This window comes from Capra hircus, chromosome 11 (assembly GCF_001704415.2).
Source record: "Capra hircus breed San Clemente chromosome 11, ASM170441v1, whole genome shotgun sequence".
NCBI lineage: Eukaryota > Metazoa > Chordata > Mammalia > Artiodactyla > Bovidae > Capra > Capra hircus.
In genome coordinates, this window is record NC_030818.1 from 44,718,740 (window position 1) to 44,744,685 (window position 25,946).

A 25,946-nucleotide genomic window follows, 5' to 3' on the forward strand; every position below is an offset into this window, starting at 1 on the left:
CGTTTTTGAGATTGCATCCAAGTACTGCATTTCAGACTCTTTTGTTGACTATGATGGCTACTCCATTTCTTCTAAGGGATTCTTGCCCACAATAGTAAATATAATGGTCATCTGAGCTAAATTCATCCATTCCAGCCCATTTTAGTTTGCTGATTCTTAAAATGTCGATGTTGACTCGTAAAATCTCTTGTCTGACCACTTCCAATTTGTCTTGATTCATGGACCTGACCTTCAAGCTTCCTATGCAATATTGCTCCTTACAGCATCAGACTTTACTTCCATCACTAGTCACATCCAGAACTGGGTGTGTGTGTGTGCGTGTGTGTGTGTGTGTTTTCTTTGGCTCCATCCTTTCATTCTTTCTGGAGTTACTTCTCTACTGATCTCCAGCAGCATATTGGGCACCTACTGACCTGGGGATTTCATCTTTCAGTGTCCTATCTTTTTGCCTTTTCACACTGTTCATGGGGCTCTCAAGGCAGGAATACTAAAGTGATTTGCCATTCCCTTCTCCAGTGGACCACATTTTGTCAGAATTCTCCAACAACTGTACTCCAGTAAAGTTAAAAAAAAAAAGAACCAAGCACCCTGTGGGCAGATTGCCTGGATTCAAAACATAGTTCCCACCATTACTAGGTATGTGACCCCAGAAGAGCTATGTAAACTTCCTTTCCTTCGGTTTCCTCACCTGTGAATTCTGGGCAATGATGTGCCTGTTTCAAAGGCTAATATACAGAGTAGGTGACCTGACACTTAGAACGGTGACTGACACATAATGTTCAGTGCATCTTCAGTTTAATCGTTCAGTCATGTGCAACTTTTTGCAACCCCATGGACTGCAGCATGACAGGCTTCCCTGTCCATCATTAATTCCTGGAGTTTGCTCAAACTCATGTCCATTGAGTTGGTGATGCCATCCAATCATCTCATCCTCTGTCATCCCCTTCTCCTCCTGCCTCATTCTTTCCCAGCACCAGGGTCTTTTCGAGGAGTGAGTTCTTCACTTCAGGTGGCCAAAGTATCAGAGTTTCTGCTTCATCATCAGTCCTTCCAATGACTATTCAGAACTGATTTCCTTTAGGATTGAAGGGACTTTCAAGAGTCTTTCCTAACAGTTCAAAAGCATCAATTATTCAGCAGTCAGATTTTTTTAATAGTCCAACTCTCACATCCATACATGACTACTGGAAAATCCATAGCTTTGACAAGATAGATCTTTGTCAGTAAAGTAATGTTTCTGCGTTTTAATATGCTGTCTATGTTTGTCATAGCTTTTCTTCCAAGGACTAAGTGTCTTTTAATTTCATGGCTGTAGTCACCATCTGCAGTGATTTTGGAGCCCAAGAAAATAAAATCTGTCACTGTTTCCATTGTTTCCCTATTGATTTGTCATAAAATGATGGGACTGGATGCCATGATCTTAGTTTTTTGAACACTGAGTTTTAAGCAAACTTTTTTGCTCTCCTGTTTCACCTTCCTCAAGAGCGTCTTTAGTTTCTCTCTGATTTCTGCCATAAGGGTGGTGTCATCTGCATATCTGAGGTTATTGATATATCTCCCAGCAATCTTGATTCCAGCTTGTGCTTCATCCAGCCTGGCATGTCACATGATGTACTCAGCATAGAAGTTAAATAAGCAGGGTGACAATATACAGCCTTGACTTACTCCTTTCCTCATTTGGAACCAGTACGTTGTTCCATGTCCAGTTCTAACTGTTGCTTCTTGACCAGCATACAGGTTTCTCAGGAAACAAGTAAGCTGGCCTAGTATTTCCATCTGTTTAAGAATTTTCCACAGTTTGTTGTGGTCCGCACAGTTAAAGGCTTTAGTGTAGTCAAGGAAGCAGAAAGATGGCTTCCTATAATTCTCTTGCTTTTTCTATGATACCACAGATGATGGCAATTTGATCTCTGGTTCCTCTGCTTTTTTGAAGTCCGGATTGAACATCTGGAGTTTCTCAGTTCATGTACTGTTGAAGCCTAGCTTGGAGACTTTTGAGCGTTACTTTGCTAGCATGTGAGATGAATGCAGTTGTGTGATAGTATGAGCATTTTTTGGCATTGTCTTTCTTTAGGATTGGAATGAAAACCGACCTTTTCCAGTCCTGTGGCCACTGCTGAGTTTTCCAAATTTGCTGGCATATTGAGTGCCGCACTCACACAGCATCATCTTTTAGGATTTGAAATAGCTTAGCTGGAATTCTATCAACTCCACTAGCTTTGTTTGTAGTGATGCTTCCTAAGTCCCTCTTGAATTTGGACTCCAGAATGTCTAGCTCTAGGTGAGTAATCACACTATCATGGTTATCTGGGTCATTAAGATCTTTTTTGTATAGCTCTTCTGTGTATTCTTACCATCTCTTCTTAACATATTCTGCTTCTTTTAGGTCCATACTGCTTCTGTTCTTTATTGAGCCCATTTTTGCATGAAAAGTTCCCCTTGGTATCTCTGATTTTCTTGCAGAGATCTCTAGTCTTCCCCATTTTATTGTTTTCCTCTATTTCTTTGCACTGATCACTTAGGAAGGCTTTCTATTCTCTCCTTGCTCTTCTTTGGAACTCTGCATTCAAATGGGTATATCTTTCCTTTTCTCCTTCACTTTTTCACTTCTCTTCTTTTCACAGCTATTTGTAAGGCCTCCTCAGACAGCAATTTTGCCTTTCTTTTTCTTTGGGATGGTTTTGATCAAAGCCTCCTGTACAATGTTACAGACCTCCATCCATAGTTCTTTGGGCACTCTGTCTATTAGATCTAATCCCTTGAATCTATTTGTCATTTCCACTGTATAATCATAAGGAATTTGATTTAGGTCATACCTGAATAGTCTAGTGGTTTTCCATACTTTCTTCAATTTAAGTCTGAATTTGGCATTAAGGAATTCATGATATGGACCATAGTCAGCTTCTTGTCTTGTTTGTGCTGACTGTATAGAGCTTCCCCATCTTTGGCTGCAAAGAATATAATCAATCTGATTTCATTATTGATCATCTGGTGATGTTCATGTGTAGATCATCTCTTGTCTTGTTGCAAAAGGGTATATGCTATGACCAGAATTTCTCTTGGCAAAACTCTGTTAGCCTTTGCCTTGCCTCATTTTGTACTCTACAGCCAAACTTGCTTGTTACTCAGTTATCTTTTGACTTCCTACCTTTGCATTCCAGTCCCCTATGATGAAAAGGACCTCTTTTTTAGTGTTAGTTCTAGAAGATCTTGTAGGTTTACATAGAACCACTCAACTTCAACTTCTTCAGCATTACTGGTTGGGGCATAGACTTGGATTACTGTTCTATTGAATGATCTGCCTTGGAAATGAACAGAGATCATTTTGTTGTTTTTGAGATTGCATCCAAGTATTGCATTTTGGATTCTTTTGTTGACTATAGTGGCTACTTCTTTGCTTCTAAGGGATTCTTGCCTACAGTAGTAGATATAATGGTCATCTGAGTTAAATTCACCCTTTCCAGTCCATTTTAGTTCACTGATTCCTAAAGTGTTGACGTTCACTCTTGCCATCTCCTGTTTGACCACTTCCAATTTGCCTTGATTGATGGACCGTACATTCCAGGTTCCTCTGCAATATTTTTCTTTACAGCATCAGACTTTACTTCTATCACCAGTCGCATCCACTGTGTGTGTTAGTTGCTTAGTTGTGTCTGACTCTTTGCAACCCCATGAACTATTGCTGGCCAGGCTCCTGTCAACTACAAATTGGCACTTACCAAGAGCATTGCCAATGACTGAACGACAAAGACACTTGCCATCTGCTTCTACGGGAGATTGAACCCCTGCTGCTATAGCTGTTGACCTTCAACAAACCCTGAGAGAGTTCAGGGTGGAGTGAGGCACTCTGTGCTCCAGGGTATCTGGTGGGACAGGTCTTTAGATAGTTGGATGTTTTTAGGAACAGATTTTATGAACTCAATGTTTATATCTCCTTATATCTAGAGAAGCACTAAATCCCTTCATGGTGACATCAGATCCTCATGACTAACAAAAAACCTTTTGAGTGCTTCATGGTATTGAACTCCCCTTCATCAAAACCTTATATATTGACTTTCCCCCAGTGCTGTTTTGGAGCAGTCTCTCAGAGCTATCTGAGATGCTGCCTCCTAGGCTGAAGTCCTCATTTTTCCCCAAATAAAACTTAACTCACAACTCTCAAGTTGTGCATCATTTTTTTTTTTTTTTTAGTTGACACTCCTCTATCCATGGGATTCTCCAGGCAAGAATACTGGAGCGGGTTGCCATTTCCTTCTCCAGGGGATCTTCCTGACCCAGGGATTGAACCCAGGTCTCCTGCAGCGCAGGTGGATTCTTTACCATCTGAGCTATACAGAAGTCCCAGTCACATCCACAAGTGGGTGTGTTTTCACTTTGGCTCCATCTCTTCGTTCTTTTTGGAGTTATTTCTCCATTCTTCTCCAGTAGCATATTGGGCACCTACTGACCTGGGGAGTTCATCTTTCAATGTCATCTCTTTTTGCCTTTTCATACTGTTCATGTGGTTCTCAAAGCAAGACTACTGAAGTGGTTTGCCATTCTCTTCTCCAATGGACCACATTTGTCAGAACTCTACACCATGGCTTGTCCATCTTGTGTGGCTCTACACAGCATGGCTCATAGTTTCATTAAGCTAGACAGGGCTGTGATCCAAGTGATCAATTTGGTTAGTTTTCTGTGATTGTGGTTTTCATCCTGTCTGCCCTCTGATGGATGCTTCACGGCTTGTAGAAATTTCATGATAGGAGGGACTGGCTGTGGGGAAATCTGGGTCTTGCTCTGATGGGTGGGGCCATGCTTAGTAAATTTTTAATCAGATTTTCTGTTAATGGGCCAGGCTGTGTTCCCTGCCTGTTGATTGGCCTGAGGTCAAACTATGGTAGGGTTAAAGTCCTGCTTCAAAAGGACTTATACCAGCACACCACGGCTCCCAGGATTATTGTAGTCAGTTACCCTGATGCCATGGCCAGCCACTGTTGACCCATGCCTCTGCCAGAGACTCCTGGACACTCACAGACACGTCTGGGTCAGTCTCTTGTGAGTCACTGCTGCCCTTCTCCTGAGTCTTGTGTACATAAGATTTTGTTTGTGCCCTCCAAGAGTCTGTTTCCCTAGTCCTTTGGAAGTTCTGTAATCAAATCCCACTGGCCTTCAAAGTCAAATTCCCTGGAGGTTCTCTGTCCCTTTGCCAGATCCCCAGGTTGGGGAATCTGTTGTGGGCCTTAGAACTTTCTTAACAGTGCAAGAACTTCTTTGATATAATTGTTCTGTGTTTGTGAGTCATCTGTTCAGTGGCTGTACAGTGGGGCTAATGGCGACCTCCTCCAAGAGAATTTATGCCACACGCAGCACCTCCCAGGTCTGTTTCACCCAGAGCCCCTGTCCCTGGGGCAGGCCACTGCTGACCTGTGACTCCACAGGAGACATTCAAACACTCAAAGGCAGGTCTGGCTCAGTCTCTTGTGGGGTCTCTGAGTCCTAGTGCACACAAGTTCTTGTTTGAGCCCTCCAAGAATATCTCGTGGGTATGGGGTTTGATTCTAAATATGATTTTGCCCCTCCTACCGTCTTGTTGGTTCTCCTCCTTTGCTGTTGGACATGGGGTATCTTTTTTGGTGAGATCCAACATTCTCCTGTCGATGGTTATTCAGCAGCAAGCTGCAATTTTGGAGTTCTTGCAGGAGAAGATGAGTGCACATCCTCCTACTCCATCATCTAACCACCTTTAGATGTACAGATGTGTGGAATTCTCCAGCATCCTATTGTGCTGGGAAGAGGCACCTTTGTTGAGTTGTAGATGCTTTACTGGTTGTAGATTGAAGGAAAGAGACAAAGTAACCTTTTAGTCTGCCATGTTTCTGACATCACCTCTCTTTTTATTTTTTCTCATTGTCTATTTTTTACAGTAAGCATGTATCACTCATGCAGCCACCGAGCTTCTCAGTTCCTTCATCTTTTAAACTTCATTGACCTTCACTGCTATACATCCATAGCCATCTGAATCCAGGACTTCACTCAGAAACACTGAAACAGACTCCTCTGTATCTAGAAAAACGTTTGTGAGAAACTGTGGCAAAACCAGCCTCTTAGTCGTTGTGATAGTAACAAGAAGTGTCTTCCTTCCTGTAGGTGGAACAACAAGTTCTCCTGAAGGTGCGAGGGTGCCTCCTTAGGCCTAAGAAAACTAAATTCTTGTCTCCCTCACTGTGAACTAGGTGCTGACATTGTCTCGGCGCATCTTAGCTCTTTTTATTTTTGTTTAACCTTCATGATGTTCTGGTTCTATCCAAACATTTGTGTTTGGACTTTTTATTTTGCACTGGAGTAAAGCTGATTAATGATGTTGTGATAGTTTTGATTAACATGATAGTTTCGGGTGAACAGCAAAGGGACTCAGCCATACATAGAAAGTATCCATTCTCCCCCAAACCCTGTTCCTATCTAGGCTGCCACAAAACATTAAGCAGAGTTCCATGTTTAGCTCTTCTTATTTTAAACTGTTTTCTGAGGTCCACACTATACAAAATGCTGTGGATGCAGAAATGAATGACTGAGCCCCTGCTCTCAGAGGGTTGGTCTGCCCACTGCCTTGCCAGATGCGAATATATCATGATATTCTGCCTTACTCACAGGTAAAATGTGGTAATCAAAGCCTCCATACAATAAACTAGGTAGAGAAGTAATTCAGAGGATGAGCTGATTAATTCCTCCTCTTGGGTTGAAATGAGGTAGAAAAGAAGAGGACCGCGTTTGGGAAGAAAATGATAAATTTCCTTCATTGTCACGATGACTGTAAGAGCCTTTGGAGATGACCGGCAGGCAGTTAGGGAGGAAGCTCTAGCATTATTAAAGGCAGCATGAGTTCTTTGTGGGCTCCGGATTCTCATTCAATTGTGTTTCCAGCCTTGGGTCTCTTTGACAGTCCTCTTACTGTGCAGAATTAATCACAAGTATTTGAGAAGGCTGGTGAATGCTACACTGAACATGGTACTTGCTTCAAGACCCCCACCGCTTGCCTTGAAAGGACAGCCCTCGCTTCTCTAATTTTCCTTTTATTTCCTGTTCACCCTAACCCCAGTGAGAGTGGAAAAGATTCATGTGTTATTGTCCTTCTGGTGGATGCAAAGGACATGCAAATTCCTGTGAGCATTAACTTTCTGCTTCAGAGAACCGGAGGCTTTGTGCTCAGGACCTGCTCAGGCTTGTCCTTTTAATGAAACACTTGGTCCAAACACTTTTATCATTAAAAAAGTAATAATGAATCCGTTACAAGGCTGCAGAAAGAGGGTGGAAGGTTAATACATGTGAGAGAGCAGAAAACAATTCAGCCATCACAACGAATGAATACAAATTCCCTTCATCCTCCTTGAAGTCATCCACTAAATTTTTTATCGCCTTTCTCTTCTCTTCTTGACAACCACATACGAGTCTTAAATGAGCAGAGGAAACACGAACCCTTCAACCAGAAATCTCCATTACCTGCACAGCCACCACATGATGATGAATGCTTCCAGGAATGACCCCAGAGCTTGTGAGATCCTGCTGAATCATCAGAGATTAAATTTCAGTTGGGAGCATGTTTTTTATCCTACTCTGCTTCTCTGAAATCTGAAAATCAATTGCCATTACAAGGTGAAAGGGCGAATTCCACCAGTCACTCCCACAAGTCCGTTTCATCACTGGCTGCATGCATGTTAAGTTGCTTCAGTCGTGTCCAACTCTTTGTGACCCTATAGACCATGGTCCATCAGGCTCCTCTGTCCATGGGATTCTCCAGGCAAGAATACTGGAGTGGGTTGCCATTTCCTCCTTCAGGCAATCTTTCTGAACCAGGGATCAAACCTGGGTCTCCTGCATTGCAGGCAGATTCTTTACCATTTGAGCCACCAGGGAAGCCCAACCCTAAATCTCCTTTCAGAACCTGACATGAGGGGTGAGGACTATCTGGAATGTGTGTGGAGCAAGGAAGTGAATCATCCTTTACAGATTACAAACTGTAACTGCGTTTGCAAAGCAAAGGTGCTATGAACGGGGCAAGGATCTCTTATTTTTCACTTTTTAAAAAGGTATGAGTATTACCAAAGCAATTCCATAGTGGACATGGACATGAAACAGAGGTTTAATTACTGAGAAGCTTGTCTCACCTATGGTGCTACTGGATTTGTTTATTAAGAGATTTAAAAAGCTATAAGCACTTTTGGAAGCACAGGTGCACCAGCCTCAGTACTGAATGCCCTGATGGTTTTGAGGTGCTCTGGAGAAGAAGTGAAAACTGGCACACACTGAAGGATAGCAGGAGCAGAGATGCTTTGGGACTCGCAGACCAGCATCTGTCTGATTGTCCCTGCATCTGGAAGCCACAGACTCCAGCCAGGCACAGGTGGAGGCACCCTTTGTGGTCTCACTCCCCTCATTTTTACTGTCACAAACCACCCTGAAGTTCGGCATGATTCACTGCAGCTGGTGGCCCTTGGCCAGCAAAGGCAGGAATGCGGATAGCAAGCATTATCAGAGATGGTAGCATTTGACTACATATAATGTTCGTTTTGGAGAAGCCAATGGCAACCCACTCCAGTACTCTTGCCTGGAAAATCCCATGGACGGAGGAGCCTGGTGGGCTGCAGTCCATGGGGTTGCTAAGAGTCGGACACGACTGAGCGACTTCACTTTCCCTTTTCACTTTCATGCATTGGAGAAGGAAATGGCAACCCACTCCAGTGTTCTTGCCTGGAGAATCCCAGGGACAGAGGAGCCTGGTGGGCTGCTGTCTATGGGGTCGCACAGAGTCGGACACAACTGAGGTGACTTAGCAGCAGCAGCAGCAATGTTCATTTGGAGTCCAGTCAAGCTGTTTGGAAGTTACATCAGCCTTTAAATGTATACCTTCCTTTCTATGCCTGGATTTCAGTAACATTCAACCTTTAAAAAACTGAAGTGTAGCTGACTGATGTAACATTACAGGTGTACATATGGGGATTCACAATGTTTAAAGTTACACTCAACAATGCCCAATTTTTAAAAACTTTTTTCTTTTAAAAAATTTTTGGCTGTGCTGGGTCTTCATTGCTTGAGGACTTTTCTCGAGTTGCTGCAAGCAGGGGCTTCTCTCTAATTGTGATGTGGGGGCTTCTCATTGCGGTGGCTTCTCTTGCTGCAGAGCTCAGGCTCTAGAGTGCTGGGGCTTCAGTAGTCGTGGTTCCTCAGCTCTAGAGCACAGGCTCAATAGTTTTGGTACTTGGTCTTAGTTGCTCCATGGCACGTGAGATCTTCCCAGACTAGGGATCAAACCCATGTCTCCTGCATTGGCAGGCAGACTCTTTACCCCTGAGCCACCGAGGAAGCCCTAACAATATCCAACTTTTAAAACAACAAAGCGTTAGTAGCTTAGTTGTGTCTGACTCTATGCGACCCCATGGACTGTAGCCCACCAGTCTCCTCTGTCCATGGGATTCTCCAGGCAAGAATACTGGAGTGGGTTGCTATTTCCTCCTCCAAAGTATCTTCCAGACCTAGGAATAGAACCTGGATCTCCTGCATTGCAGGCACATTCTTTACTATTTGAACTACCAGGGGAGCCCCAAACAACAAAACTAAAGGAATTAATTTCTTCAAAGATGTACATGTTTTCTGAAGCATTGTGCAGTGGAAATGGATGAAAACGGGACTCTTAAAGGGGGGGACCAAGTCACAGTCACAGAGCTGAGTCCTTGAATCTTGAATCACAGAGGTTTGCCAGGGCTCGTTGGTACCACTTATTCCCTCAGGGTCATAGTTTGGAAAAGCTAATTACCTTGAATTTATAGGCTGGAAGGAGCAGAAGGAACATAATCATAGAAAAACACTGTCAACCTCACCTGTTTTTTGTTTGCTTTGGGTGGTTTCTTTTTTTTTTTTTTGAATAAAGGGAAATTTAACAATAGATTTTTTGCTGAAAAGCATAGAAACCAAGCAGTGTGCCTTATAACTTGAATCCAAGATGATTCTGGAATGGGAGTGTTAAAGAAGGACCCAGACACTGAAACACCTCACATTATTCAGTCTCATTTGTGGGTTAAATCCTTTCTGTGACCCTGATGAACACAGAATCCTAGAATTTCTGAGTTGTGATTTCTTGCTGCTTATAATTTTGTAAACACTTAAAATTTATATGGCAAATTACCTCCCACTAAAATATTTGGAAACAATCGTTTATGAAAGAGTTAATCAGACTCTAAAAGAGCAAGAATAATTTCCATATTTATACAGAGGATTATACTCCTTACCACAGTATTACTATTCATTACTACTGGGAGGTCTAGTCTGGCGCTAGACCACCCCATAATATCTTAATGATGAACACAATGAATAAATGCGTGGTGAGGTCCTGGAGATGTATACATGAGTTCTGCTTTAAGGAAAGCTGAGCTACAAATTCATTTAACCTCTCTTAAAGCTAAACAAAAATTCTAAGCAACTGATCTTCTAAGAGACTTTTGAATTGTATTTGAAAACAATTGAGAGGTGCCTCCCAGAGATAACAAACCTGGAAATATCTGAGGACACAGATTCAAAGAAAGTTCTTCCTGGATTGTTGTTGCTCAGTCACTAAGTCACATCCAAGTCTTTGTGGCCCCATAACTGCAGCGCTCCAGGCTTTCGTATCTTTCACTATCTCCCAGAGTTTGTTCAAATTCATGGCCATAATCAGTAACGCTATCTAAACATCTCATCCTCTGTCACTCCCTTTTCCTCCTGCCCTTAATCTTTCCCAGCTTCAGGGTCCCTTCCAATGAGTCAGCTCTTCGCATCAGGTGGCCAGACTATTGGAGCTTCAGCTTCAGCCAACAGTCCTTCCAATGAATATTAAGGGTTGATTTCCTTTAGGATTGATTGGTTTGATCTCCTTGAAGTCCAAGGCACTCTCAAGGTTCTTCTCCAACACCACAATTTGAAAGCATCAGTTCTTTGGCGCTCAAACTTGTTTATGGCCCAGCTCTTCCTGGACACGTATCTGTCATCCAAAGTGAGGTATATGCATGAAGATTACTTTGAACCAAAGATAACTGAGAATCGACAGATGCAGGAAGAGTTCTCTGCCCTCCCTCATCTGCCTAATGCAGGGCATAAATTTCCCTTCTTTAAGATGTTTGTTTACATAAATAGATCTCACTAACATAATTTATATCCTTCATCAGTTTTTCCAAGTATTGCCTGGATACTTCCCTATGATTTATCATCTCTTGAAGCCCCAACCCTCTTCCTTTTGTCAAATGGTGTATAAGCACCTGAATATAGACACTTCTTTGAGTTTAACCTCTTTTCTGTGAGCCCCTAGGCATGTAAATATCCATAATGGTGTGCCCTTAGTTTAATTTTGCAGGTTCCCAAGCAATAACTCAAGAGTATAGAAGAAAAGTTTTTCCTTCCAGACAAGGAACAACCTCTGGAAAATTGTAGTCTGGGGGGCGGGGTGGGGGGCTGTCTACAAGACTCCAGGCCTAGACTGAAATTTACAATGACATGTTCAGAGCATATAATCCGCATAGCTGATAGAAAGTTTCTAAGAGGACAGGAAAACCAACCAACAGTTTTGAGTGTCCACTTCTTGCCAATCACTGTGTTCCTAAATGAACCAAAGTCTTCAAAATTGGTATCATTTTACAAAGTGAAGGTCTTACTTTCCCAATTTAAAAATGAGGAGAGTGAAGAGTAGCTGAGTCTATGAAAATTGCCCGAGGACATGCAAGCTTCCTTTCTGCTCTTTCTACAGTCCCTCTCGCTGTTGTGACATACAAATGTTGTCCTCAGTTATACTATTAAAGCTAAAAGCTTCTCAGATCAAGTCATAGCTGCATAGTCATCTGTTGGTTTGCATTTTGGCACCATGAGTTTTTAATGCAACCAAAAAGCCTTCAGCCTGCTTTCACTTAAAAAGCTGACTCTCCTGTACTGTGAATTTATATATCAGTGCATTCTGTGATTTCATAACTTTCTAGTAAATAATGCATTAAGCTTGTCTGGTCTCCTATGACTGCCAGATGAAGCTCACAATGCTGCCTTCATGTTCATTTTTCCTCTGATATTGAGGGGTATCCTATCCTCCACTCTCTGCTCCAGAAAAAATTTCTGGCTGGTGAAATAAAAAAAGAACATGCTTAAAAATTCACAGACTATCACACTGCTTGTCACAACCGCCAAACACCTCTCTGCCTGTCTATTAACTTTCTGCCACGGAATAACTGTTCTATACATCCAGTTCCTTCCTGACTTATTTTTCCCCTGGGATAATACTTCTTCATAATAGTTGAAGACATAAGGACATAGGAACCTTTGCACTTCTGTGCATTGATTTCTAGGCTAATCAATCTTATTTCTGGATTTCAGCATGTGGCACCTACTTCTGTCTCCAAATTCTCTAGAATTATGGGAAACATATTTTTTCAAGAACACAGGACACATGAAACTTCACTTAAATTTTATCCACAGAGCAAAAATTTATTTTGGTCTAGTTAGAGTTCCTTTGAAGGGTGGTGATAGTTGTTAATGTTGCTGTTGTTTGGTAACTAAGTCTTGTCGACTCTTTGTGACCCCATAGACTGTAGCCTGCCAGGCTCCTCTGTTTATGGGATTTTCCAGGCAAGAATACTGGAGTGGGCTGCCATTTCCTCCTTCAGGGGATCTTCCCAAACCCAGGAATTGAACCCATGTCCCCTGCATTACAGGCAGAGGTGAACCCATCAAAAGTATTGCAAGGGTTCCCACACTTGTGCAGCAGCCTCAGTGTATGAGATTTTCTTTCTTTTTTTTAAATACAAATTTATTTATTTTAATTGGAGGTTAATTACTTTACAATACTGTATTGGTTTTGCCGTACATCAACATGAATCCGCCACAGGTATGCACGTGTTCCCTATCCTGAACCCCCCTCCCTCAAAGGACAGACCTATGTGATGGGGATAATTGAGTGAGGTCAGGAGGAAGCAATGGAGAAGACTGTTTCAAGATCTTGGGTAGAATGTCCAGGCAGAAGACAAGAACAGTGCAAAGGTCCTGAGGCCAGAGGACACAGCAGAGAGGCCAGTAAGGCTGAGCAGGATGAAGGAGAGACACGGGAGCAGATGGACAGAGAGGTGGAGGAGGCGCCAAATTACACAAGTCACTGTCAGGATTTCCCCTTTTACTCTGAAGGAGTTGGGAGGAATCTGGGGGTTTTGAGCAGAAGAGTAATATAATGTGACAAATTTTAAAATTAATTTTTATTGGAGGATAGTTGCTTTACAAAGATGTATTAGTTTCTACTGTAGAGCAAAGTGAACGTGTTTTGAGGCTTCCAGTTGTAAGAGATGTCAAGTGGAAACAAGATCTTTTGCAGCAATTCGTGTAAGAAAGCCGAATGGCCTGGAGCCATGTGGCAGTTAAGAGTGTGGTGAGCACCTGTCAGATCTGGATGTTCGTGAGACTAAAGCCAACTAATTAGGCTTCGGTGGATGGGACAGGAGAGGAGAGACAGACTTGAGGAAGTAGAGAGGTTACTGGGGATCTGGGTTCTAGTCCTGCTTCTGTTGCTCCAGAAACGTATGCATCAGGCAAGTCATTGCATGTCCACATCAGTCAGATGTGGGCTATTTTAGGACTGTTCATAGCTGGTTTAGCGGTTCTGTACGTTTAGCCTTGATTTTTAGCAAGCATCTATATAACCAGCAATAATTAAGTGCTTATTGTGTGAAAAGAGCTGTCCATATGCTGTGGCTATAGTATAAAACAAGGCTGGAAAATCCTCAGGAAAAAGCAACTTGATGGAAGAACCAAGAATAGTAAGAGTTGTAAACAGTGACAGGTGAGCTGACCAGGGCAGCAGAGAATATGGGCCCTCGGAGAATGCGTAATATGGTGCCTGGACTGCTCCATCTTCCCACGCCCTCCAACTCTGCGTACATGGCTGTGAGAGGTGCTGCAGTTCCAGGTCCTGGGTTGAAGTGTGATGATGTAATGGAAATCACTATTTAAAACAAAGACAGACGGAGACTCTGCAGCTCGTTTTTCACAGGGAGTAGGATGCTTGCTTGCTGTGGAAGTTGCCAAATATAGGTCACTGACCCTGTCGATTCTGCCATATCAAGAAAAGCATATTCAAACTGAAGTTGGGAGCTAATTTATATGTTTGGGATGGAGAAAATATCTTCATAGGAGCTGGAGTAATTCCTCAGTTAAGGTAACTTCACTGAACACCTTTCAGAGGATGTTGTGAAGACTAGAGAACTTTCTGATGATCCATCAGACTTTGCTACCACAGAACTAGCTTCAGGCTAGTTAGTTAGTGAGGAATATTTGCAGAAAGCTAGACACAAGTACCACGTGGTGCAGTTGCTGTCTCCCCTTGGACTATCACAATTGCTTTCATGAACCAGCATCAGAGGGACTTTTAAAGGGAACGTTGGATCAGAAAAAGGGGGGAAAGCGACTTCATAATGGAGTCAGCCTTGGGGCGGAGGGCAGATGCTCTCCGATACTGCACTGGCTCCATCGCCTCCATCCTCACGTTATCACTGTTGTCTTGTTTCTTAACGGCAGCTTTGAACTGGCTCTGCTTTCTGTTAGCTCAGCTGGAGTTCCCCACCCCAGCCCCCTGCTGGTCACCAGACAGCTCAGAAGGCAGGATATCAGGGCAAAGAGGGCTCTCTGCCCCGAGAAAGCCCAAACCTCTGAGATGGGGCAGGTTTTATTTACTGACCACATCAGGCAACTGCGCCTCCATGTGTCCTCGCCTGCTCTGTGGGGAGATGCAGTGGGTGTCCTCTAAACGCTGCTAGAATCGATATGCATGAAAGAAAAAGAGCCAGAGAGATGGATTTGCAGGCGGTAACACGTCTGCTTCTGCATCAGGTCGGGTCTGTTCAGCATCAAATGATAGCCTGACATTTTTGTGTTGTGGTCACTTGAGCCCATGTGCATACCTGGAAGAGCCAGGGAAGGCAGGAGGTCAGAAAAAAAGAAACAAGGAAGCAGAAAAATGAAACAATCTCAGGAACCAATAACTGGAACATCCAGAGACAAAACGATTCTTCCCAAGATGGGGAAACCATGTTAAACTGAACGTTTTCTCTTTCTGCCCTGCCCTGACTGGAGTTTCCTCTGCGTGCCTGCACAAACACACATATACATACCACAGTGAAACAACGTGCCAGGTCAACCCCATTCAGTTGTCTGCAGCATTCCTAGGTTTTAAACAAGGGCATTTGCATATCTAGATACTCAGAAATGCTGATTTGCATAATCAAGCTCCCTCATGCACAGAGAACCTGAGAAAAGATGATGAAACATAACCTATTTCTTAACTGGAGAATATAGCACTGTGAAGGCAAAAAAACACTCTTTGCTCATGATGGGCTTTGTGGGGAGGAAGAGAGAGCAACGCTTTTTCCAGTCCAAGAGCGAATTCTTCTGTTCCACCAGCATCGAACAGCAAAGTTCTTATTTTGAAATTCACATAATGAGCTAGATTTTTTCTGCCCTTCATATTTATAGCATTGGTGATATAAGGTTAAACATGAACTGTGATTCTCATTTGTATCATTTTTTAAAGTTAGATTCCACATGTAAGTAACATCATATGATATTTGTCTTTCTCCATTTGGCTTATTTCACTTACAGCCCGATAGTCTCGAGGCCCATCCACATTGCTGCAAGTGGCATTATTTTATTCTTTTGTACGGTTGAGTAATAGTCTACTGTATATATGTATCACATCTTTATCCATTCATCTGTCAATGGACACTTGTTTTGTTTTGATTTGTGTTTTGAAGACTCAGGAACCAGAATTTGTGAACGGCATAGAAGACCCTGTGGAGAGGAACTATTTTAACTGGAGAACTAAGAATATGAATTTCAAGAACAAAGTGTGAAGGCTTTGTTAGTCTTGCATTTAGTGCCTTAAAACTACCATATTTTCTCTGACATCAAGTCATCATCCTTGGTAATTTGGGAAAACTCCTTTGGAAAATCACCTTAAGGATCATCAGCTTTTGAATCTTTTGAAACTGCTCCATATTCCAGTTCTTGAATTTCTACAATCTCTTCTTTGTCTTCATCCTCCCTTTCTTACTCTGCATGTCTGTGTCTTAGTCTTCCCCATCTCAGTTCCATGTATCCCAGCCAGGTAGCCCTTGTCCACACTTCCTTCCCCTCTCCTCATTCTCTGGATTGCAGGTGAGCCCCATGCCCATTGCCAATGTGACAATGGCTTTCTCATCACTTCTCCACAATTTCCTACTGCTTATTCCTTGCCAACCATCAGACCTATGTAACATACATGGCCTGCTCTTGTTGATGCTAGAATTCAAGGCGCTGATGGTCAAAGGCTTTAAGCTTTCTGATGGATTTGCCACAGATGAATCGTGTGGTCCATTATTTTACAGGTATTTAATGCTATGCATGATAAAATTTTACTTTTCTACTAATCTTATTTGACTGAAGATCTTTGACTTTATCATTAGCTGAAAACCCAGCGAAGTGTTTCTTAGTGGTTCATTGTCTTAACTTTAAGCCTGTGTTGAATACATCTGCTTCCAGTTTGCTCAAAGCTTTCATCCATTTCAGTGGATTCTTCCCTCTCTGCTGACCCCTGGCTTTTGCTACTTACCACATGCAAATATAAACACGTTGAAATGTCTTTTCTCTTAAATACACACTTCCCGATATTTCCGATCATGCTCAAGCTGCCATTCCGAACTATGTAATCTTCTAGCCTTTGCCATATGTCTCTCTTTGCCTGAAATGCAATCCTTTTTGTCATCTGGATATTACTGATATCATTCATTTGAGATGCCGTCTCCTAGATGAAGACTGTTTTTCCCCCTCAAATTAGGGAGGTCAGGTTCTTCCTACATCCTCCTATAGCCCCTTGGGCTCACCTCCACAACAGAACTTTAAACTTTCCTAAGTGTTCGATTTTGTGCATCTGCCAGTCACTGAGCTGCTCCTCAGCAAACAGAGTGTTTGCTGTCTGTCCATCACTTTATTCTGGGCAATAAAACAGCCTGGGACATACAAGGCTCAGTGAAGAGGCATGATGAATGCATAAATGAATGAACCAGAAGGCTGCTTAAATGTTCCCTCCCCCACCAAAGTTCTCTATGGAAAAGCCACAGGTTAGAGCACCAAGAAGAACAGTGCTTTATCAAAGACCAGCTTTTGCAGATGTTTCATGTAAGAGTTGCTTAGGTTGAGGTAGTTAGTTTCATGTCAGTTTGGTTCAGTTCAGTCACTCAGTCATGTCCGACTCTTTCCAATCCCATGGACACACCAGTCTTCTTTGTCCATCACCAACTCCCGGAGCTTGCTCAAACTCATGTCCATCGAGTCAGTGATGCCATCCAACCATGTCATCCTCTGTCATCCCCTTCTCCTCCTGCCTTCAACCTTTCCAGCATCAGAGTCTTTTCTGGATGCAGTTTCCTGAGGTGGTTTCATGTAGCTGTTGTATTATTCACTCTGGTTTATTACCCATTCATTCTAGTTGATAGGGGAAACACAAGGCTGCTGAGAAAGGCTGTCAACCTCAGTGATTTCAGAAAAGACCTCCTTCTTACTAAATAACCTGTGTTTTTAATAGTAAAAAAGGCTCATTTTGTATGTTTGATTGGCACAAAACTGTGGTTACCCTACAACGAGGTGGTTTTAGGTCTATCTTATGACCATACTTGATCTCTTTGCTATCCAAGGGACTCTCATTTGTCTCAAAGAGATCAAAGAAGTCAATCCTAAAGGAAACCAACCATGAATATTCATTGACTGATGCTGAAGTTGAAGCTCCAGTAGTTTGGCCACCTGATGTGAAGAGCTGACTCATTAGAAAAGACTCTGTTCCTGGGAAAAATTAAGGACAAGAGGAGAAGAGGGTGACAGAAGATGAGATGGCTGGATGGCATCATCAACTCAATGGACATGAGTGTGAGAAAACTCTGAGAAAAAGTGAAAGACAGAGAGAAGCTTGGCGAGCTCTAGTCCATGGGGTCACAAAGAGTGAGACACGACTTTGTGACTGAACAACAACATATCCACATTTGGAGAGAAGAGAAAAAGCCCTAGTGGTTGCTTTTAGATAATATCACAGCTGGGAGGCTTCACCTTCTTGTCTGAGACCTCAATAGCAAAGCGGACTTTGGGGAATTTATATGTGTTTTCAGAAAGAATGAAATAATGTTTAGCTTAGATAAATGCATGTTAGAACACCTTGAGAATTAAGTACCCAAATAGATATGTGCTAGAAGAGAGAATCTTAAAAAACAGTTATGTTGCTTAAAAAGTAGACAACCCTGGGTCATTATATAATACATTGGAGAGTAAGTTCTAAAATATTAGGAAAAGCTAAGGTCATTTGTTTGCACACATTCAGGCTTTGTTTCATGGGTAGTGAGGTAACACTACTCTATAGCAAAGCAGAAGTAAGATCACTTCTGTGTCAGGGGACACAAAATATCCTGCAACACACAGCCAAAAAGAGGGATGATTTCCAACATGAATGCAAGTTTTAAAAAGTCCCCCAAACTGCATTTTGGGCAGCTATGTAAATACCCGAGGCATATGAGATTATTTCTGTCAGTGTTTAACACCAGGAAAATCTTCACAGAGATCAACAGAGAATTTTAACCATGAAAAATTAATGATACATATTTCTATTTGACATAAGCCCCTGAGGCTTTCATAATATTGAGAAAATAGTAATCTGGGTAAGCAGTGATGTATTCCTAACCACCATCTCAAATATTTATTTTCTTGATATTCTATAAACACATATAGGTAAAGAAGATAGTGAGAGATAAATCAATCATTTTGGGTACAATAGGTAAGAAGGTCAGAAGTCATTCCTCTTCTCACAACCAGAAACAAATGAATTGAAAGCCATCAGGTCTTCTTAGATGCATCACAGAGTTGAGAATACAAAGCAGGCCACTGTGTCCCAAATGTGAGAGACAGGCGATGAGAGAGAATTGTCACACACGGGAGTAGAAGCCTGCCGCTGGAGCCAGTTCCAGGGTGGGGAAACTTACCCCACTGATGAACTGCTGTAGCTTCATTGTAGATAAGCTTGGGAGTTAAAAAAGTCCATCGTGTCCTGTCTTGCGGAGAGACACCACACGTCTCTGGATTTTATCCCCAGGAGCACCGCAAGGTTCTGATGAAGATTAAAAATAAATCCCTTCTGCTTTTGATGAGGAGCGGGAATGGGGTGGCCATTCTGAAATATGACAAGAGCATTTTGTTTTGCTCAACGAGTCCTGACCTCAAAAACCAGATCCTAACCAACTGGGACTTCACTAGAGTCAACCAAACCGGGAAATAAATATCCAATTTGAACCCACTCTAGCCTTTGACACAGGGAGGGGGAACACCCAGGAGGTCCTCAGGGTGAAGAGAGGAGAGAAACCCCCCTGTGATTCCTGACAAGGGGAGAAGAAGCTGTTGTTGCTCAGGCAGTCAGTCATGTGCAACCCTTTGTGACTCCCACGGACTATAGCCCGCCAGGCTCCTCTGTTCGTGGAATTCTCTAGTCAAGAATACTGGAGTGTGTTGCCATTTCTTTCTCCAGGGAATCTTCCCAACCCAGGGATTGGACCTGTGTCTCCTGCATTGGCAGGTGGCTTTTTTTTACCACTGAGCCCGTGGGGAAGTTCTCTTATATTCTTAGATAATTGCAAATTCAAACAAGGAGATACCACTACATTCCTATTAGAATGACCCAGCAATCCCACTGCTGGGCATACACACCGAGGAAACCAGAATTGAAAGAGACACATGTACCCCAATGTTCATCGCAGCACTGTTTATAATAGCCAGGACATGGAAACAACCTAGATGTCCATCAGCAGATGAATGGATAAGAAAGCTGTGGTACATATACACAATGGAGTATTACTCAGCCATTAAGAAGAATACATTTGAATCAGTTCTGTTGAGATGGATGAAACTGGAGCCGATTATACAGAGTGAAGTAAGCCAGTAAGAAAAACATCAATACAGTATACTAACACATATATATGGAATTTAGAGAGATGGCAATGATGACCTTGTATGCAAGACAGCAAAAAAGACACAGATGTGTATAGCGGACTTTGGGACTCAGAGGGAGAGGGAGAGGGTGGGATGATTTGGGAGAATGGCATTGAAACATGTATACTATCATGTAAGAATCGAATCACCAGTCTATGTCTGATGCAGGATACAGCATGCTTGGGGCTGGTGCATGGGGATGACCCAGAGGGATGTTGTGGGGAGGGAGGTGGGAGGGGGGTTCATGTTGGGATCGCATGTACACCCGTGGTGGATTCAGGTCAATGTATGTCGAAACCAATACAGTATTGTAAAGTAAAGTAAAAATATTAAATAATAAAAAAAAAGAATGGCTAAAAACCAAAACACAAAACAAAACTAAAAAACCTGACAACCAAAGCTGGTAAGGAAGTGAAACAACAGAAACCCTTATTTGTTCCCAGCGAATACAAAGTGACTTTGGAAGGCCTTTGCTGATTTCTCATAAAAGTCAGGGAACTCTTACTACATGAGTCAGCAGTTACATTCCTTGGTATTGATTCAAAAGAGCCACAAACTTCTGTCCACACAAAAACCTGCACTTCAATGTTTACTGTGGTTTTGTTAATGATTTTTCGGAACTGAAAGTAACCGATATGCCCTTCAGTAGGAAAACGGATGAGCAAAGTGTGGTACATCCATGTAATGGAATATACTTTAGCAATGAGAAGAAGCTATTGAAACAGGAAAAAACACAAAGAACCTTAAATGCATATTTCTCAGTGAAAGAAGCCAGTCTGAAAAAGCTATAGTGCTTGATTCTATCTATATGACACTCTGGAATGGACAAGCTATGGAAACAGTGAAATGTTCAGTGGTTGCTAGGGTTTGGGGAAGGTGGGGAGGGAAAGGTATATAGGTAAAGCAGAGTGTGTTTAGGATGGTGAAACCATTCTGTATGATCTTGTAATGGCAGATACCTGGTATTATGCATTCATCAAAACCCACAGATTGGTCAACACAGAGTGAACCTTAGTGTTAAACTCTAGACTTTGGTTAATAATAATGTATCAGTGTTTATTTATCAGTCACAACAAATGTACCCACTAATGGGAGATATTGCAAATAAAGGAAATGTATGCAGGTGCTGGAGTACAAATGAAAATGATTTTTACTTTCATAAATAAAAGAAATGCTACCACAGGTTGGTCCCAGCCTGAATGACTGTGAAAGCATTAGATAACTTGTAGGTCTTTGCTTACTGATTATGAAAACCCCTGTGTCTGTTTGAAGACTATAAACTGTTGTTATTAGGTTTTGTTTTTTGAAAATGCTAAACAATGATGATATTTTCTCTTTAAAAAGGAGGTCTTATTTTTAAAAATTACTCTAAAGGTATATGAATTATGACATATGTTTTTGCCTAGGACATCAAAGAATATTGGGCTACCCTGGTGGCTGAGACAGTAAATAATCTGCCTGCAATGCAGGAGACCTGGGTTGGATCCCTGGGTCAGGAAGATCCCCTGGAGGAAGAAAAGGCAATTCTTGCCTGGAGAATCCCATGGACAGAGGAGACTGGTGGGTTACAGTCCATAGGGTCAAAGTCGGACTTGACTGAGCCACTGAATAACAATGAAGCAGGTAAAACCTTTCATTTCAGGAAATTTTACTCATTAATTCTCTCCTTGCTCCCTTTCTTCTGTTCACTCTTGCATCTTTTATTAGGAACAATATGTCTCTTTGCTTATGTCTTCCGGTCCTGGGTACATAGCATATTTGTTGTATGAATAAAAAAGGAATATTCCCATCCTTGATAACAGAATCTTCTAAAAATCTGTTACATTTACAAAGAAACTTGAAGGTTAGTCTAAAGGCAAACATAGCTTGCTCCTTGGAAGGAAAGCTATGACGAACCTAGACAGCGTATTAAAAAGCAGACATATCACTTTGTCGAAAAAGGTCTGTCTAGTCAAAGCTATGGTTTTTCCAGTAGTCATGTATGGATGTGAGAGTTGAGCCATAAAGAAGGCTGAGCGCCAAAGAATTGATGCTTTAGAACAGTGGTGCTGGAGAAGACTTGAGAGTCCCTGGGACAACAAGGAGATTAAAGCAGTCAATCCTAAAGGATATCAACCCTGAATAGTCACTGGAAAGACTGAGGCTGAAGCTGAAGCTCCAGTACTTCGGGTACCTGATGTAAAGAACTGACTCACTGGAAAAGATCCTGATGCTGGGAAAGATTGAGGCAGGAGAAGAAGGCGGTGACAGAAGATGAGATGGTTGGATGGCATCACCGACTCAATGGACCTGAGTTTGAGCAGGCTCTGGGAAATAGTGAAGAACAGGGAAGCCTGGCATGCTGCAGTCCATGGGGTTGCAAAGACTCAGACACAACTGAGCAACTGAGCAACAACAATAAAACATAGCTAGCTAATAAAAATAATATCTGCCAGCTCAGAAATATTATTAAATTAAAAATAAGCTGAGAATGATGTTTCCTGATGAGTTACATTATTTTCATTACATTTTGCAACTTCTCTTTTTCAACTGCTTTGCTGAGTAGTTCTAGTTATTTTAAGTTTGTTGCAGATTGTTCTTTAGAGAGTTTTTAATTAGTTTTAATTTGGAAAAAGAACATTTTGGCATTCTGTGATTAAAACTGTCAAAATAACGTGCATAAAGAATACACTTAATTTATACTAATATGGAAATTTATGGTTACACTCACCTAATCTGTAAACAGTTTTCTCCCATGTCACTTTCTAATTATTTTGCACAGCTTTACTCATAGTGGTAATGATTATGACAGGTCACTAGCAAGTTTATTTGGCATTTTTACTGCATGTTTTGCAGTAGACTTTCCTTCCAATTATGTTAATTTATTTAGAGTAACAAAAGGATGTTGACAATGCCACCATCTTGTAATTGTGTGTTAGCTAGGAGGTTATTATGTCATGTACATTATGAAAAATAATAACCTAAGAATGTCTTCACTTAGGAGTTACTACTAAAGATGAACACTTTTGACAAAGGGGATGCTGAGTGAGGAGATGAAACTTTTCTCTTCCTGCTACACTGACTTTGCTGCAGTGTTGAAGTTCATAAGGTGTCTTACAAGCGTGTCCCATGAGACTGCATGCATGTGTTGTCTCTCAGTTGTGCCCAACTCTTTGTGACCCCATGGACTGTAGCTCACCAGGCTTCTCTGTCCATGGGATTTCCCAGCAAGAATACTGAAGTGGGTAGCTATTTCCTTTTCCATGGGGCCTTTCTGACCCAGGGATGGAACCGGGTCTCCCACAATGCAGGCAAAAAATTCTTTACGGTCTGAACCACAAGGGAAGCCTATGATACACTAATGTGATGGCAGATTTTTTTATGTCAACTTGACTGGGGCACACAGAGTGCCCAGACATTTGGGAAACTTGGGTTCTTCCTGAATCTTGAGTCTGCCATCATTTGGGCTGGAAACATACTATCAGCTCTGCACAAGCTGTCATGCTGGGCCACTCCATTGGTGATTGTCCTAATTGGACCTAGTGAGCAAGAAGTGGCAACCCCTCCAGACTTATAATAAGACAATTGCATGTTGGAGGGTGGAAAATATGCCCAACAGAAATTCAAGGGCCTTTTCCTCAGGTGAAATGCCTAGGGTCCAGTGTGTGGGGGCCGTGTCGAGGAACCCCTGGTAAGGTGAGGGATCAGGGGCTGCATCTGGGCCTCCAGCAACCTCCAAAAGAAGGACAAAGCCTAGTGGCCTATTTGGATCCTAGAGACAAAATATTCCTCGTTTGGCTCTGGGAGGGAATTCACTTCCAAACTCATGCAAGCTGGTGGCCGGCTTCAGCTCCTTGCAGTCATAGGTCTCAGGTCCCTATGTCCTCGCTGGCTGTTGGGTGGGCATTGTTCTCTATTGAGAGTGTGTGTGGTCCTCTTCCTCCATCTTCCCAATGTGATGGATCAGGTTCTTCTCACCATTAGAAGTTCCCTCACCTCCCCTTCTGCTTCCTCTACCCTCTGCATCTCTCTTCTGCCACAGTTCTCAGACAGTCTCTTCTGCTGCCTCTTGTAATATCCATGATTTAGGTGATGATGCCAGGCTCATGTGAATGACCCAGGAATCTTCCTTCTTTAAGGCTGTTTATATAGAAACTTAGTTATACACACAAAGTCCCCTTTGGACAGCATGCAGGTTAGCATTGGACTGAATAACCAAGGGTGGGAATGCAGGCTCCAGGGGACCTTTGCATTCTGCCCACACTGGGGATCTTTTGCCTCCCGCCTCTCTAGCTTCTGGGGAAGGCTCAGAGTTTAGCCAATATTCTGTGAACTAAATGAGACACAATTTTGAGGTTGCTCAAGTTTCCTTTATTTTCCTCCAGTCTCATTTGGCGGATTTAAGTTTTGTTTCCTCCCCTAGCACCCCATCGGGGGCTTCTGGCAACCTGCCCTGGTTCACAGGGCTCTTGGCCATGACAGGCAAGTGGGCCCAGGAGGTGGAGGGTGGGATGGGAGGACCAGTAGACCTTCCATCATAGCTCCCCTGGGGAGACCTCTCCTCTCTGGAATTGGATAGGACACTAAAAGATGAACTCCCCAGGTCAGTAGGTGCCTAATATGCTCCTGGAGATCAGTGGAGGAATAACTCCGGAAAGAATGAAGAGACAGAGCCAAAGCAAAAACAACACCCAGTTGTGGATGTGACTGGTGATAGAGGCAAGATCTGATGCTGTAAAGAGCAATATTGCAGAGGAACCTGGAATGTTAGGCCCATGAATCAAGGCAAATTGGAAGCGGTCAAACAGGTAATGAACATTGTTAAGAGTGTCATTGTCAAGAGTGAACATTGACATTTTAGGAATCAATGAACTAAAATGGACTGGGTAAATTTAACTCAGATGACCATTATATTTACTACTGTGGGCAAGACTCTCTTAGAAGAAATGGAGTAGCCATCATAATCAACAAAAGTCTGAAATGCAGTACTTGGATACAATCTCAAAAACGACAGAATGATCTCTATTCGTTTCCAAGGCAAACCATTCAATATCATGGTAATCCAAGTCTATGCCCTGACCAGTAATGCTGAAGAAGCTGAAGTTGAATGGTTCTATGAAGACCTATAAGACCTTTTAGAACTAACATCCAAAAAAGATGTTCTTTTCATTATAGGGGACTGGAATGCAAAAGTAGGAAGTCAAGAAACACCTGGAGTAACAGGCAAATTTGGCCTTGGAGTACGGAATGAAGCAGGGCAAAGGCTAATAGAGTTTTGCCAAGAGAACACACTGGTCATAGCAAACACCCTCTTCCAACAACGCAAGAGAAGATTCTACACATGGACATCACCAGATGGTCAACACCGAAATCAAATTGATTATATTCTTTGCAGCCAAAGATGGAGAAGCTCTATACAGTCAGCAAAAACAAGACAATGAGCTGACTGTGGCACAGATCAGGAACTCCTTATTGCCAAATTCAGACTTAAATTGAAAAAGTAGAGAAAACCACTAGACCATTCACGTATGACCTAAATCAAATCCTTTACGATTATACAGTGGCAAATAGATTCAAGGGATTAGATCTGACAGAGTGCTTGAAGAACTATGAACAGAAGTTCATGACATTGTGCAGGAGACAGGGATCAAGACCATTCCCAAGAAAAAGAAATGCAAAAAAAAAAAGCAAAATGGCTGTCTGAGGAGGCCTTACAAATAGCTTTGAAAATAAGAGAAGTGAAAAGCAAAGGAGAAAAGGAAAGATATACCCATTTGAATGCAGAGTTCCAAAGAATGGCAAGAAGAGATAAGAAAGCCTTCCTCAGAGATCAATGCAAAGAAAGAGAGGAAAACAACAGAATAGGAAAGACTAGAGATCTCTTCAAGAAAATTAGAGATACCAAGGGAACATTTCATGCAAAGATGGGCTCGATAAAG